At 32.3% G+C, this 15,390-nt stretch overlaps 1 long non-coding RNA gene across 1 annotated transcript in view; it reads left to right on the plus strand.

The window, feature by feature from the left end:
• The first annotated feature begins 219 nt into the window (after positions 1-219).
• The window catches only part of LOC124994961 (uncharacterized), a 78,923-nt gene continuing 63,752 nt past the window's right edge, over positions 220-15,390 (plus strand). The window contains exons 1-2 of the long non-coding RNA XR_007110589.1: positions 220-316; positions 7,881-7,979. This is a non-coding gene — a long non-coding RNA (uncharacterized LOC124994961). The remainder of the gene's footprint in view (positions 317-7,880; positions 7,980-15,390) is intronic.

Here is a 15,390-nt window from a genome sequence, read left to right on the forward strand (position 1 = left end):
TCTCTCTCTTTTTCTCTTTTCTCCCAGTCTACACACACACACACACACACACACACACACACACACACACAAATAAACCTTCCATGTACATGTATATGGAAAAACTGAGACCCATGGAAAACAATCATCTGAGACATTCCCAACCACTTATGGCAGCAACATTTCTATTTTATTGCACCTCTTTGACCTCCAGGATTCTATTTATAAATGGGAAACACCCTTTCCCCTCATTAGTTCAGTCAGTAAATATAGACTACATGTTTTTTATTTGTCTGATTCATTTTCAGGATTATCAAAGACAGATAACATCAATTCTGTAAGTACTATTCTCTGAATGAATTTGCAATCTAACGAAGGATTTTCTTTATATTTAGGAAACCTTTTTATAGAGAAATCCCTCCCTCCCACAGATGACAAATAGAGTAGGGAGATTGTGAATTAAAACATCTGAGGTTATAGAGAAAGCAAACAAAAGCATACATTGTGTTACAGAAACAATGAATAGGTTATGATCCTCACGAATTGAGAATAGGCCTATGGAAAAAATTATCAATGTTAGATCTTGAAGGATTTTATGTTATGTCTAATTAAAAGTTAGAATATAGGCCTGTGCATATAAATGATAACTTTTAAAATAATTAAGCCAACTAGTAGATTTTCCATATTATTTAGTAATAAATCAAAGCTAAATATTGAGATTAAGTAAACAAAAGAGAAGAAGCTAATTTTATAATAGTTAAGTCATTTTTAAATACATAAACAGTTTTTGAGTCTAACAAAAACTAATTTTACTTACTGGTTTAATTAGTAATGAAAAGAAATTAATCTTAACCTAATAATTATGGGTGTATATGATGCCTACATATGCTATAAACTGAAAGGGAAAAATACAGAGTAGATATGTGAGTTACTTCTTGCTTAAAATAGCTTTTAAAAATAGGATAAAGGAATAAATTAGCCCTCGTGTTACTCTGCAGATTATAAAACAGTTCTTACCGACTCCTTAATCCTCTCTCAATCAGTGCCTTGAATTTAGTAGAACAATTTGAGAAAGTTTATGCTGGGACTTAACCTACATCTAATCATCAGTTCACCTTATCAAATGCCTTATAAATTACTTCAGTGCATATTTGAGACTCTGAGTCTCAGTGCAGAATTGTCAAATGCTAATTACTATTTCATCCCTATCACACAGAGAAAAGTATTCTTCAAAGAGGAAAACTTTCAGGGAAGTAGATATGATCCAGTTTGAAAATAGATCTTGAAAGCTAAGGCAACCATTCTATTTTGACTTTGTTTTGGTTTTATTTTGAGAATGAACAATACCATTTTGTGCTTTTCATATCATGCAAATAAAATATAGAATATCTATTATAAAATATACTATGATTTCATTGTTACTAGATTACTTGAACACTGACAAAATGTAAACAACTGCAATCAACAATAGAAAATAAAAAATATGTGGATAGCACAGGGACCTGCAGTTAGAAATGTTTCTGTGATTAATGGCAATGAAAATGTAATTAGAACATGCATTACAATGGCACAATTGTTGGACATGTTTTGTAAGCCCTTATGGAAGATTTAACCTGTGAAGTATGTCTAAAACTATAGATAATAATATTATAAGCTGAGTTATGAGTGTGTGCAACAAAACTTTTTGAAGAAATTTCATTATGAAAGAAGTGCAGAATGGTCTAAACAAAAAGTCTGGAACTTTATGTTGCAGATAATCTTATAAACATGAATAATATATTTCTTCTTTATTTGTTATGATAAACAAAATTCCACTAAGGTCATTGGGAAGAATCGGAATCGTCCAAACAATACTTTATGAATGCTGATATTCAGCAGTTTGAAAATATTAAAATATATTGAAACCCTGAAATTCAATTGACCTATGTGAGTGACATTGATCCCTTTGAAATTTCAAGAATGTTTTAGGATAAGTCCAAAGATTGTGGCCATGAGAACCAAAGGCATGAACAGTATGACATCCATTAAAAAAATGAGTCTTGATAACTTAATGATTCCCAATTTTCAAGAACGAGATGTCGATTAAAACTGACACTTTCTATTCTGAAAATAAAGAGTGTAAACAAATTGAGTATAGAAAAATGCGGAATGGCCCCATTTGGAATAACTTTTGAAGACATAACAAGATGATTAAATAATTAAAATTAAGAAAAGCTCTTGCCTGGAAGATGACACATTACAGAAGCCGAAAAAGAAAATATTTTAACAAAGTCAACAAAGATCATTTTGGAAGGAAAAATGTCTTCTCTATTTTGCAAGGGAAAAATTTAAAATGTCTTAATAATTTTAAATGTCATATTAAAATGCTTTCAGAGCCATATAAAAACTGACTTTAACATGGAGTGTTGGACACACATCTTAAGTGGAGCATCTGTTAAATGAAGTTCAGTGTTAATAGAAGAGCCAGAGTAAATTTGAGTGAATTCTTAGGTTGTTTGACATCAGATGTGTGGAATACATATGGATAACTAACAACTCAATGAAAATGAAGAAAGTTAAGGAAATAAATCATCAATCTAAAGTTAGTAGGATTGTTAATTAAAATTAAAATATGAAGCCAAGATACTAATATATAAATTAGGATAGTCTGCTATTTGCTATAAGAAAAAGCCCTTAGATTTTAATTGCTTGACACTTAGGTTTTATTTTTTACTCATGCAGATAATAATGTGTACTAGGTCTCTAGTGGAGACTGAGCAATAGAGGATGCTTTATTTCTATGGAACCATCATCTCAATTACAATCTTCTAGCACTGGCATGTTAGAAGACAATATGGAGGATTATTTCAGCACTTAAACATTTCCACCAAGATATGACTTATTTCTTTCACAACACAATGGCCAGACTTATTGACTATCCCTTTGCCTCAATGAAGTATAATGAACACACTGCCATCCTTTACACTGAATGTGAAAAAACACTCAATGCCATTGAGCATAATTAATATATGTAACACATATCATATTGAAAAGCACCTAGGAGGCATCTCAATATTAACGCTCTTAGTATTTAGTTCTTTAACTGTTTTTCCCATTGGCAGTATTTATGTAAAAATTATTTCCCCCAAAAAGTCACTTGGTATATGGTACTTAGAGTTTCTGATCATCAAGAACTTCCTATAATGATAATTTCTGATAAGGCGAAGAAATACAAGCATAGAAAATCTTCACTATATAATTAGCCATTACTTTGGAAATAATAAAAATTCGTATTAGTTTTCATTGCTGTATTGTGCAGCTCTATGACTGCTTGTTCCTGGGAACACATTACCTATATATATTAGAGAGGTCAGTTTTATTTGTGCACACACACACGTGTGTGTGTGTGTGTGTGTGTGTGTGTGTGTGTGTGTTGGTCCTATCAGATTTTTCCTTGTATCACTTTATTATCTTTCAAATAGTCTTAGGTTAAACTTGATAAAGTTTAACAATTTCCATGAACTGTCACAATCTGGTTTGCACTTGTTTGTTCTTACTCATTGTCCTCTCCCTCTTTGTACTCCAGTATTAATGTGCCAAGTACCTGCCAGTTCGAATCTCCCTATTATTTTTTATTCTTAATAATTCTTTACCTTGTGAATTTATTCTACAACTACTATTGCATCTCTAGTTTTCAGTTGAAATGATTCAATATTTATTCATTAAGAAATTATTTTTCTTAATCCTATCTTTGTTGCTTCAAAATAGCTTAATTTTCCCATATAAAACTGGAATATAATTGGGACTTGGTATCATAGAAATTATGTATTTATTTGCTTCATATCTGCCTTTTCTTATGTGAAAATTCCATAAAATGATGGAATTGTTTATTGCCACATCCCTAGCATCTATCACAGAATTAATTTCATAAGTATGTGCTGATTTTCTAAAAATAAATAAATAAAACATTTAAGTTGCATATTAGTTATACTAATATTTCAAATAGGTTTGGGTTCTTTAAATATGAATGAGCAGAATATTCTGTCCCCCATTCACCTGTATTTAGAAAATGAATGTAATCTCTTTTTTCACCAATGTGTTCAGAAGGGTAAAAATGTCTTTGAGTTATCAATGTGTAATACCATTCCAATTGCATTAATTTTGAATATATCTCTGTCTGCCAAAATAATAATTGAAAGGAAGAAAACTAGAAAGAGAAGTTTCAGAAAAAAAAAGGAGAAAGTAAAAGGAGGAAGTATAAAATTTTCAGAAGAGGAAGAAGAAGAGGAAGCAACAGAAGCAATATCAGTTGTACCCCATTAATCTCATAGCTTTTCTCAATGAAAATGACAATCAAATCAGAATGGGTTCCATTTCTTTAAGATTCAGGGCAGGAAGTGAGTGAGCTTACAATAGAATATGCCCACTTGCAATATGTGAGTATTCTGCCTGTTTCCTTTGATTGTGGCCACCTTCCAACTCTTTTTGGATATCTCATGCTGGCTAGACTCCCGGAATTGGCTCCCAGCCCAGGTCTATCTTGTTTGTCTGTGGAATTCTCCACTGAGAAAATTTATTTTGAAAGGAGTACCACAGAACTTAGATTTTCAGGTATGATCAGTACTGTGTGCAATTGAAAAAGTGCATTCTCAAGTTCTTTCCTAGAATGAGCTAGAAAAACAAGTATCTGGTATTTCCATTTGAAGTTGAAATGTGGAATACACCTGGGCACAGTTTCAACCAGAGCCAAGAAGAAAACAGTAGGGAAGTTGAGTAAACATTAAATAACAAAATGGGACCAGACTGAGTCAGAGGCCAAGTAACATGATAGAGCAAATTTTAGGTTTGGTGTAGTAAATTTATATGACTGACAAAAAAAAATCACATTAATTTAGTATCTAAACTGAAATTTGTTATCTCACAGTTCTAGAAGTAAAAAATCTGGTGAGGTCTGTTGGATTTTCTGCTTAGAGTTTCACGAAACCCAAACCAAGGTGTCAGTAGAACTCTGAACTTGTCTGGATACTCTGGAGAAATAATCCTTTGATTTAGATCATTAGCTTCCAGATTCTTGAAGTTGCCACCCAAATCATTTGTTGGTTCTAGGCCTGGGTCATTTTGCACTGATAGAGGCTCCCTGCCCTCCCAGGATCATGGCTTCTTCTTCTTTGAGCCATAAACCAAAGATGAAATACTTCTCACACCTCAAGTCACTCCTGCTTCTTCCACTGTACCTCTCTGACTAGTTGAAGAAATGTTCTGGTTTTTATCTTCCAATTATATTGAGGTAGAATTGACAATTAATAATTGCATGCCAAATGTAAAACTTGATAATTTTATATATGTATGCAGTTTTAAAAGTTCACCACAATCTCATGCTAATTAACATATTCGTGATATCACATAGTTACCATTTTCTATTCTGGTTTATTTATTTATTTAATTTTTGTTCCAGCATAAAATTTAAGACCTAAACTCTTAGCAAATTCCTAGTATAAAATACAATATGTTTAACTGAAGGCACATTTTTGTACATTAGATTTCCCTAGCTTATTCATCTTAAATAATTAAAACTTTGTATCTCTTAACCAACATCTAATTTCAGGCAAGACCAGCTCCAACAAACCACCAAACTAGTCTTTGTTTTTATGATTTCAATGAATTTAGATTTTTACATAAAAGTGAGATCATTCGGTATTTGTCTGAGCATAGCTTATTTCACTTAGCAAATGACTTCCAGTTTTATCCATGTTGTCCCAAATAACCGGATACCCTTGTTTTAATTTTTAATGTTTATATTTCAGTGTGTGTATGTGTGTATATGTGTGTATACGTACTTATAAGTTTTTTTTTTTTTTTTTTTATTCATTCATGGACTAACATTTAGAATGTTTCTGTATCGTGACTATTGGGAATGATGTGACTGTGAACTTGAAGGTGTAGAGATTTCTTTGGGACCCAATGTCAATTCTTCTGGAAGTATATCCAGAAGTGAGACTGCTGGATCATATGGTAGTTCTACGTTTAATGATTTGAAAAACCTCATACTTTTCTATGATGTTTTCATCACTTTTCTTTCCCTCTAACAGTGTATACAAGGGTTCCTTTCTCTCACCAACATTAATTATCTTTCATTTATTGGTGATAGTCATTCTGTTTGGAGTGAATTGATATCTTACTACAGTTTTGATTAGCATTTTCTTGTTGCTGAGTTAGAGATCTTTTTCATATTGGCCATATATGTTTGCTTTCATAATGTCTATTAAGATTCTTTGTCCATTTTCTAATTAAGTTTTATTTATCGATTCACTGCTTCTGAGTTATACAATTTGCTAATACGTTTGAATATTAACACCTTATCATAAATGGTTTGTAAATTTTTTCTCCTATTTCAAAAGTTGACTGTTTACTCTATTAGGTTTTTAACTTTGCCTTGGAGAAGATTTTCAGTTTGATGCAATATTATTTATCTAATTTTGCTTTCGTGACTTGTGATTTTATTGCCATACCAATAAAAAAAAAAATCATTGCCCAGGCCAGTGTCAAGAATCTTTTTCTCTATTTTTGCAGTAGTTTTATGTGTTCAGGTCTACCTTTATATTTTTAATCTTCCTGAATTTATTTTTGTATATGGTATGAACATAAGGGTCTAATTTGATTCTTCTGCATTGGACTACCCAGTTTTTCCAATAGCATTTATTGAAGAAACTATACTTTCTGCACTGTGTGATCTTGACACACCTGTCAAAGATCTGTTGAATATAAATGCGTGGATTTATTTTTTGTCCAGAGTTTTGTTTATTTTTATGCAGTACCATTCTCATTATTTGAATTTTATTGTGGTATAATTAACAAATAAAAATTGTGTATATGCAAAGTGTACAGTGTGATGTTTTGATACATATGTATAATGTGAATTGATTACCACAACCAACCTAATTAACATATACATAATTTTTCATAGTTGTTTTTTAAGTGATATGAAAATATCTGTTATTTGCTCTCTTAGCAAGTATAAAATATAGTATTACTAGCTATATTCATCATGCAGTATATTACCTCTATAGAATGTATTAATCTTATCTTATAATTGCAAGTCAAACCCTTTGACCTCTAGTAACTAATCTTCAACTCATTGTTTTCAGATCTTTTTTTTTAATCTTTCAACTCTTTGGATGATGTTAGATTCCACATACAGGTGTGATTATGCATGATATTTTGAATATAGTAGATTTTTATATATTTTAAAATTAGGAAATGTGATGACTTTGGATATGATCTTGCTCAAAATTTCTTTGACTATTTAGGATATTTCAAGGTTCTATATGAATTTTAGAATTTCTTTTTTTTTTTTTTTTTTTTTTGTGGTGCTGGGGATCGAACTCATGGCCTTGTGTTTGCAAGGCAAGCACTCTACCGGCTAAGCTATCTCCCCAGCCCAGAATTTAATTTTTATTTATATAAAGAATATCATTGTGATTTTGATGGGGATTTCATGGAATCTATAGACCACATTGATTCATATGGACATTTTAAGAATATTAATTCTTCCAATATATAAATGCAGGCTGTCTTTCCATTTTTCTGTACTTTAATTTTCTATACCAATACTTTTTCATTTTCAATATTTAACTTTACCCTATTTGTTTGTTTCTAAGTATTATAATTTTTATTGTTATTATTAATGGGATTATTTTCTTATGGTTGTTTTATTTATTAAAATATAATTGATTTATGGATGTTGATTATTTTTTCTGTAACTTTAATATATAGGTATATTAGTTCTGCAAGGATATGTGGTTGTTGCTGTAGAGTCTTTAGGATTTTTATGTACATGGTCATGTCATCTGAAAACAGATCATGGCACTACTTCATTTCAATTTAGATATGTTTTATTTCATATTTATATCTAATTGCTCTAGGATGGACTTTCAATGCTGTGTGGAAGAGAAATAGTGAGCGTGGGCATCTGTTCTTTGTATGGGAATACAGAGGGAAAGCTTTCAGAATTGAGACGTCAGGTGGGTGTCAAACCTTGCCAAGTTCTTTTTCCCGATTTACTAGGTGACTGTGCAGTCTCTTATTTTGCTAATGTGTTACATCATTGATAGCTCTGTGCATGTTAAATCATCCTTATGTCTCAGGAGTGAATCCCACTTAAGAGTAAAGTGTGATCCCTTTTCAGTTTTTTCTTATTTTATTGAATATTTTTCCTTCTGTGTTTTTCAGGGATATTTGCCTATAGTTTTTGTTTTTGGTAGTATTTTTGTCAGTTTGGGTATCAGGGTGATACTGACCACATGAGTAAATTTGAAAATGTTCTTTCTTTTGTTGTTTAGAAGAAAACTTTTGGTTCTAGGCTTTTTTGATGTTGTTGAGAGAGTTTTGTCATTACTGATTCCATCTCCTCATTTGTGTTAGTCTGTTCAGACTTTCTTTTCGACTTATTTTGTGGAGGGCCTATGTTTCTAGGAATATATCTACTTCTTATAAGTTAACTAGTTATTAGGCATGTGATTTTTAAAATATAGTTCTTCATGATCCTTCTTATTTATGAAGAATACTTTGTATCACCTATTTCATTTCTGATTTTCTGATTTTATTTGAATATTCTCTTTCTCTTTTCTTAATCTAATAAGGATTTGTCCATCTTATCATTTTAGGCAAAATATTTCTTCCCTTAAAGGGTTTATGCAATTATTTTAGGTACAGTCCAATTTATCTACCATCACTCTCCTCTTTCAATATTTTATATCACTAATATTATCTATGTAACCCTTTTTGAAGTGTAACCTAACAAATTAAGAGGTTCCAGAGAGTAGGGTGTGGATAATGGGTGGGGGGAGAGTGGCATTAGCAGCCATTATTAGTTTACTTTGGGCCCATAGACCTGAGTAACTATCCATTCATTCTTTAGAAATGAAGAATGACAAGTATATCAGAATGCTGTCAAAACGAATCACAGCAGAGTCATACCAAAACTGGAAGAATATTCCCTTTACTAATCCAACTACAACCAAGGTTAGATGCCCAGATCTTTGTTAAAGGCTGTTATATATTAAACATATTTATTAAGATATGTCTAAAAGATATGACTTGTCTGAGAGACAAATAGATTACCAGGAGTCATTCTGATTTTCCCCACATTTATTGACTAACATTATTACACGTGGTACAATACAGTCAAAAGCTGGTCTTCACTGAATACATGTAAAATGTATGTTCTGAAGTAACTTTCTTAGTAATGTTAAGCTTTATTAACAGCTAAAATAATGTGTGCTCCCTATTTAGAGTTGTCTTTGAGACATTATTTTATACTGGAATCTTCTTTTTTTCTCTAATTTTGTCTTTTTGTCAGAAAAAAATAGAATTGGTAACATCTAAATATACTTCATAGTATATTTAGGGACCTGAGATTCTCATGGTGATTCCTCTTTAAACTTCAGTCCAAAAGACATCCATATTTTTTGTTTTTTGTTTTGTTTTGTTTTTGTCTTTTTTAATTTTTATTTTTATAATATTTTAAGGGAAATACTGACCTGGCGAATTTCTACTTAATGAAGGATAATGTGATAAAACTATGCATTTTGAAAAGTGCAGGAACTTGGTCTTGGATTTTTGAGGCACTTCTGGTATTTCTCATTTAAAAAAAAATTGATTTCATAAATGAAGACCCTTTGGTAATGTGGGCAATGCCAAAGTACCTGCAAATCCATTTTGGCACACTCAGATGCTGCTGTATTCTCTACTTGTCTATTTTAGGGAATTCATAAACACAGCTTGGCTTGTTTATTAGAGTTCAAAAAAACCTGGCAAAGTACATCACTGAAGCTCTTTTTCATCTGCTGTGTTGACACAAAGATCAGTGACCCCTTTTGAATGATTGGGATTTTGACAGCTTAATTTCTGTGTCATGAGTTGCTAAGGTAACACTATTTTTGTGAATTCCTCAGTTAATAAATCCTTAAGAAATGTCTTCCATTTTTAGTTTTGAAAGTAATTTAATGTTAAAGTTAAAAGATTTATTTCTTGGTTCACTTTACATTCACTGAAGAAACTCGTGCTACCTGTGGACTGCTGCTTAGCTTTGGGAGTAACTGATGCAATCTAGAGAGAAAGAGACTTAAAACAAAATGACTTACAACTGTAGAGAAATAAAATATATCAAAGAATTAAATGAGACCACACTTTTCTGATATCTGGATTATGCAGGATAGCTTTCAAAGCTAACTTTAGATCTGAGGGTTTGCAATTTTTTTTTTCCAAAGTGTGACTTAACACTCAATTTATATTGGCATACCCCATAAGCAGCATTTTCAGAGAAAAGTAGTACATTCCTTTTCTAGAGCTGTGTAACAAACTATCACAAATGTGACTACTTAAAACAATATCATTAATTATCCTATTCTTGGATCAAAACTCCAAGCATGGTTGAATGGAGCCTTCTACTCATGTTTTCTGAAGGTTAAAACCAAAGTGTAATTTGGGTTATGTTTCTTTCTGGAGCTCAGGTTTCTGAAAAAGTTTTGTGGTTTTTGGAGAATTAAGTTTCTTAACGTTTGTTTAGAATAAAGTCATAGTTTTCCTTCTGACTCTTGGATGGGGTTACTTTTATCTCCTAGAGTCCACAGGCATTTCATAGTTCTGTGACACCCTGCATGGACATTCTCAATTCTATGAAGAAAGAGCCCAGTCTTCTTTGAGGTCTTATTTGATCAGATCCAACACCCCCAGAAAAACCACCATTTTAAATTAAAGTCAGTTGATTAGTAACAAAATCATAGAAATGATATCCCATGACATTTGCATGTCCTCCTGACAGTAAGGGGAGACGATTATACAAAGTTCATGTAACAGGGTAGGAATGATAGGTGCCATCTTAAAATCCAGTCTACCACTAATTGATTATTTTCAAACAAAAAGCATCACTGTTCACGAAATAATTTCAGGCACATTTTTTAAACCTTTTTAAAACCATTTAAAATGATCAAATTCTATAGTTTTTGCAATTACATAATTCCCTTTTGTGATACTAATGTTCTTATAAAGTGAAAACATTCTAGTAGGTCTACCTATTGACTGACAGATGATTGAACTGCAAGGTTTACACATACTAATTTAAAAACTGTGATAATATTTTATAACTGCATACCTTATATACGAAACCATTTGGATACAATAAGAATTTTCTCATATAATTCTGAATTTTAAAAATATGACACATCTTAAGAAAAATTTCAATTTCAATTCCAAGAAAAATATTTCAGTTTTTTTAAAGCATGTATCATGTGAAATATAAAGCAAGTCCACAACTGGAGAAATATACTAGGAACAAAGAATTTTGAATATTGTACAGAAATTAGAAACCTTGCTGGAGAAAAAAAATATTGGTTAGATATAAACCCAGGGGAAATTTTGAAATGAGAGTAAAGCTTATATGAGAAATTAATTACCTGTTATAATCAGTGAGCAGCATTATACTGAGAATTTAAAATGAAGTCATATGAATGGATATTACATCTCCGTATTAGTTATCCATCAAACAAATTGACCATGAACCCAATCAGAAGAGAGATTTTTTTTTTAAAAAAACCACTCACACAAAATAAACCTCTACAAATCTCTTCTGTAAAGGAAATATCCTTTTGTTGGATTATTTTGGAAATCCTTAGCACTTAAGCAAGTAATTACTAAGTAATTTTACACAAAACCTACAAACATGTTTATTAAAACCGTATAAATGTGAATAAATAATGAGGAATTCAAATTAATTTGTGACTTAATGTTAATAAGATCTAACATCCACATATTTAAAACTGAATTTGTTTTCGTCCGTTGCAAAGACTTTTTTCTTCCTATGTTCTAACGTTCTCAGTTGATATTACCACCATCTATTTAGATTCAACACATTGTACCACAACCATCAGAATCAATAATCAAAGTATTTGATTCTGGTTCAGAAAGATGTCTTAAGTCTATTACAGTTTCATCTGCTCATTTAAAATTTCCATTTGTCCTTTTCATTTTACATTAGAAAAATTTTAACTATTGAAAATTTTTAATGTGTTTGTAATTGGGCCTCTCCCCCTAAAATTCTAATTTAGAAAGCCTGGATTATAGCCAAAGTGTCTATCTTCTTTAAAAGTTTCATGTTATTCTAATGAAGTGAAGTCCTTGGTGAAAATAATTATTGAGTTTTTGTCATTCACTATTGATATATACTCTTAAGTGGTATTTCTTTTAGTAACTTATTTTCTTTTTAAACATATTTTATATAAAGTACTCAAACTAAACAACCATTAAAATAACCATCATATTAATTTACTATTCTCAATCTGTATATTACTTCATCCTTAGATAATGAAGTTAGAATTTTTAAGCATGATAACAAGACTCAGCAAATGTATCATTGCTGGTCTCATCTTTCATTATTTGTTGACTTTGTTCCAAATATGAAACTTGCATTATACACTGGTATATGCATTTCCACAGTACTATGATCCTTTTACACACTCTTGTTCAGTTTGCTTACCCAGCCCAAAATATAATTACCTATTTTCCCAATCATAAAAATTTCTACTCGTGCTTTAAGACATGACTTAAACAGTTAACTTTTCAGTGACACCTTACCTTACCTAACTAAAGATAATTGGCGACTCATATGTGGTTACACAAAATGTTTCTGTGTACCTTAGGAAAATACTTACATTTTTATAAGTCTTCTACATGAAATTTCTATTTCTATAAAAAAATTAAACTACATATTACTCACTAGCCCTAATCCATATTATTTAATACAGGTCAAGACTTTCTTCAATATATTTTTTCATAAATAACGAAAGAATAAATGAAGGCATGCTCTTGTGAATCATGGGAGGATTTTATTTACTTCTAGAATTTTTTTCCAGGACTATTGACATACTGATGGTAAAATTATGATCATTTAAATAAATAAAGAAAATAATATTTACCCCCAAACTAGTTGTGGCAGTATATTGTTGGATCTTCATCAATTTGTATTGATTGAGAGAAATTAAAATCCTCAGCATAAGTAAGAGAGGGACCTGGTCAAGTACTTTGGCTCCAAACTTTAAAGTAATTCATCACTACATTTTGTCAGGTTCTCAGTTGAGCTTAGAAAGAGCTGAGGTGCCAAATGTCAGGGTAGTTGTAGAGCAACAAACCAAAAGTGAAGGAGTTAATCCTTTCATCAATCTTTGTAGTAGTATAAGCAGGAGTCTTAAACCAGGGAAGGAGCTGATCCCTTAGTGGTTTTCCATCATGGAATAGTGCTGATGGAGGGTCAGGTAAAACAATGCAGACATGGGGGTTGGTCCACTCACAGTTGAAGGAGTCCTAAGCAGTTGGGGCAGTGGGGAAGGCAATGAGAGTTTCATGGACTGGGGTTGAGGGGAAGGCAAGAGGTTGGGGCTAAGAGTGGAAACTATAGCATATTGGTTCAGAGGGGGATAGTGACTTCACGATTTCCCCTTGTCTCTCCAATAAAGAAGCCTTAGCAATGGTAACTAAAGAGAACTTCTGCCTGTCAGGAAACTATGCATGCAAATGCTGTGACTGGAAATTCAAATAAATACATGAAAGAGAAGAACTGTCTGGTCCCCTACCTGCACCTCCTTTTAGAACTACAATATATTGGCTGTGTTCCAAGTCTGGTGTGGGAAGGGCAGCTTTCTCCCATGATGCCCACCAGTTAAAGCTTTTACAATTATTTATGGCCTAGCTGAAAAACACATAGAATTTAGGCCTGAAACTAGATTGCTCAAATTGAAAGGAATTAAGTGATAAGTAGTGACAGATACATACATTTGATATGCAATGGAAAGCAGAAAAAGGTAGTTTAGCAACAAATTAATATTTCATATAATAAATGTTTTCACAGTTTTTAAGTGATGTCCATTTGCATCATAACTGATAAATCTCCAGCTGGTAAAAATCTAGAGATGACTGAGGAATGAGGTAGGATCTCTGCATCAGAAATACTTTCCAGTAGAATTCTTGGTAAAATGATCCCAGCATAGTTACCAAATTAAAAATATACTGAAGTATTTCATTTTTCAAAGATTTAATTGGAGTTTCATCATTTAGTAAATATTAAAAGGAAATTTATCTTCTGCTAAAGATACAATCTCTGATTTAACAAAGACTACAGAGGAGACTCCATGAGGGTAAAAATTCCATATTTGAAGAGTACAGCAAAATAGAATTTAATATACAAGTAAGTACTGAAATCTTGAAATATTGGCTTGCAGTGAGTTTTGGGATACTGTACTGGATTTGAGATATTCTTTTCAGTCATCAGTTCTTTAAACTATTTCAAAATATGCTATTTGTGATTGTTAATTTTATGTGTCTACTTGACTAGACCACAATGCCCAGATATTTGGTCAAACACCAGTCTAGATGTTGCTAAGAAGATAGTATTTAGATGTTATTAACTTTGACTAGTGTATCTAGGGGCACACGGTTTTAGAGGTTCCAGTCCATAGAAGGTTGACTACATTCCTCAGTGCTCAAGGTGAGGCAGAACATCGTGGCGGAAGAGTATACTAGAGGAAAGTGGCTCATGAGACTCCACTCTACAAATACAAAATACATACACCAAAGGTACACCCCCAGAGACCCACCTCCTCCAGTCATGCCCTACTTGCCTTTAGTTATCATTCAGTTATTCTCATTAGGGGATCACTAAGCTGATTGGATTAAGAGTGCCATAACTTGATCATTTCTCCTCCAAAACTTCTTATATTGTCTCACACATGAGCTTTTGGGGGATACCGCACATCCTAAACATAATATTCCATTCCTTCTCCCCAAAAGTTCATGATCATCTCACAAAGCAAAATATATTGTGTTCATTTCCAAGATGGCATAATTTCAATAGTTCCCAAAAGTTCAAGTCCAAAGTCTCCTCTGATACTCAGGGCAAGTTCCCATCATGAGCTTCTGCAAAATCAAAAGTGATGTGCAAGTTACAAGTATTTAATATGCAAATATACAGAGTAATCATTTACATTCATAAAAATAGGGCATAGAAAGAAGGAATGGTACCAAAGCAAGAACAAAATTCAGCTGGGCAAACATGTCCTGTACTTACGTGTCCAGCATCTGGGGCACATGGCATAGTGATGATCTATTCAAAGGGCTATGTAGCTCTGCCACTGTGGCCTTTTTTGTTACAGCCCAAGTGGCCTTTTTGTTTATTTGTCTCAACTGAATTTCTGCAGCCTTCTTCAGTGGACATTCCATTACTGGCATTTCTTAATCTTGGTGGGTCTCCACCAAAGTTTTGGCTGCCTCCTCATATCTGCATGAATTGCCCTCTCAGGGAATTCCCACAGGGATTCCAACCCTCCTGTTCTTTGCCTGGCCTCCCAGGCCTTCTCTGAAATCTTGGTGGAAGCCTCCATGACT

Source organism: Sciurus carolinensis, chromosome 10 (genome assembly GCF_902686445.1).
Source record: "Sciurus carolinensis chromosome 10, mSciCar1.2, whole genome shotgun sequence".
NCBI classification, from domain to species: Eukaryota; Metazoa; Chordata; class Mammalia; order Rodentia; family Sciuridae; genus Sciurus; species Sciurus carolinensis.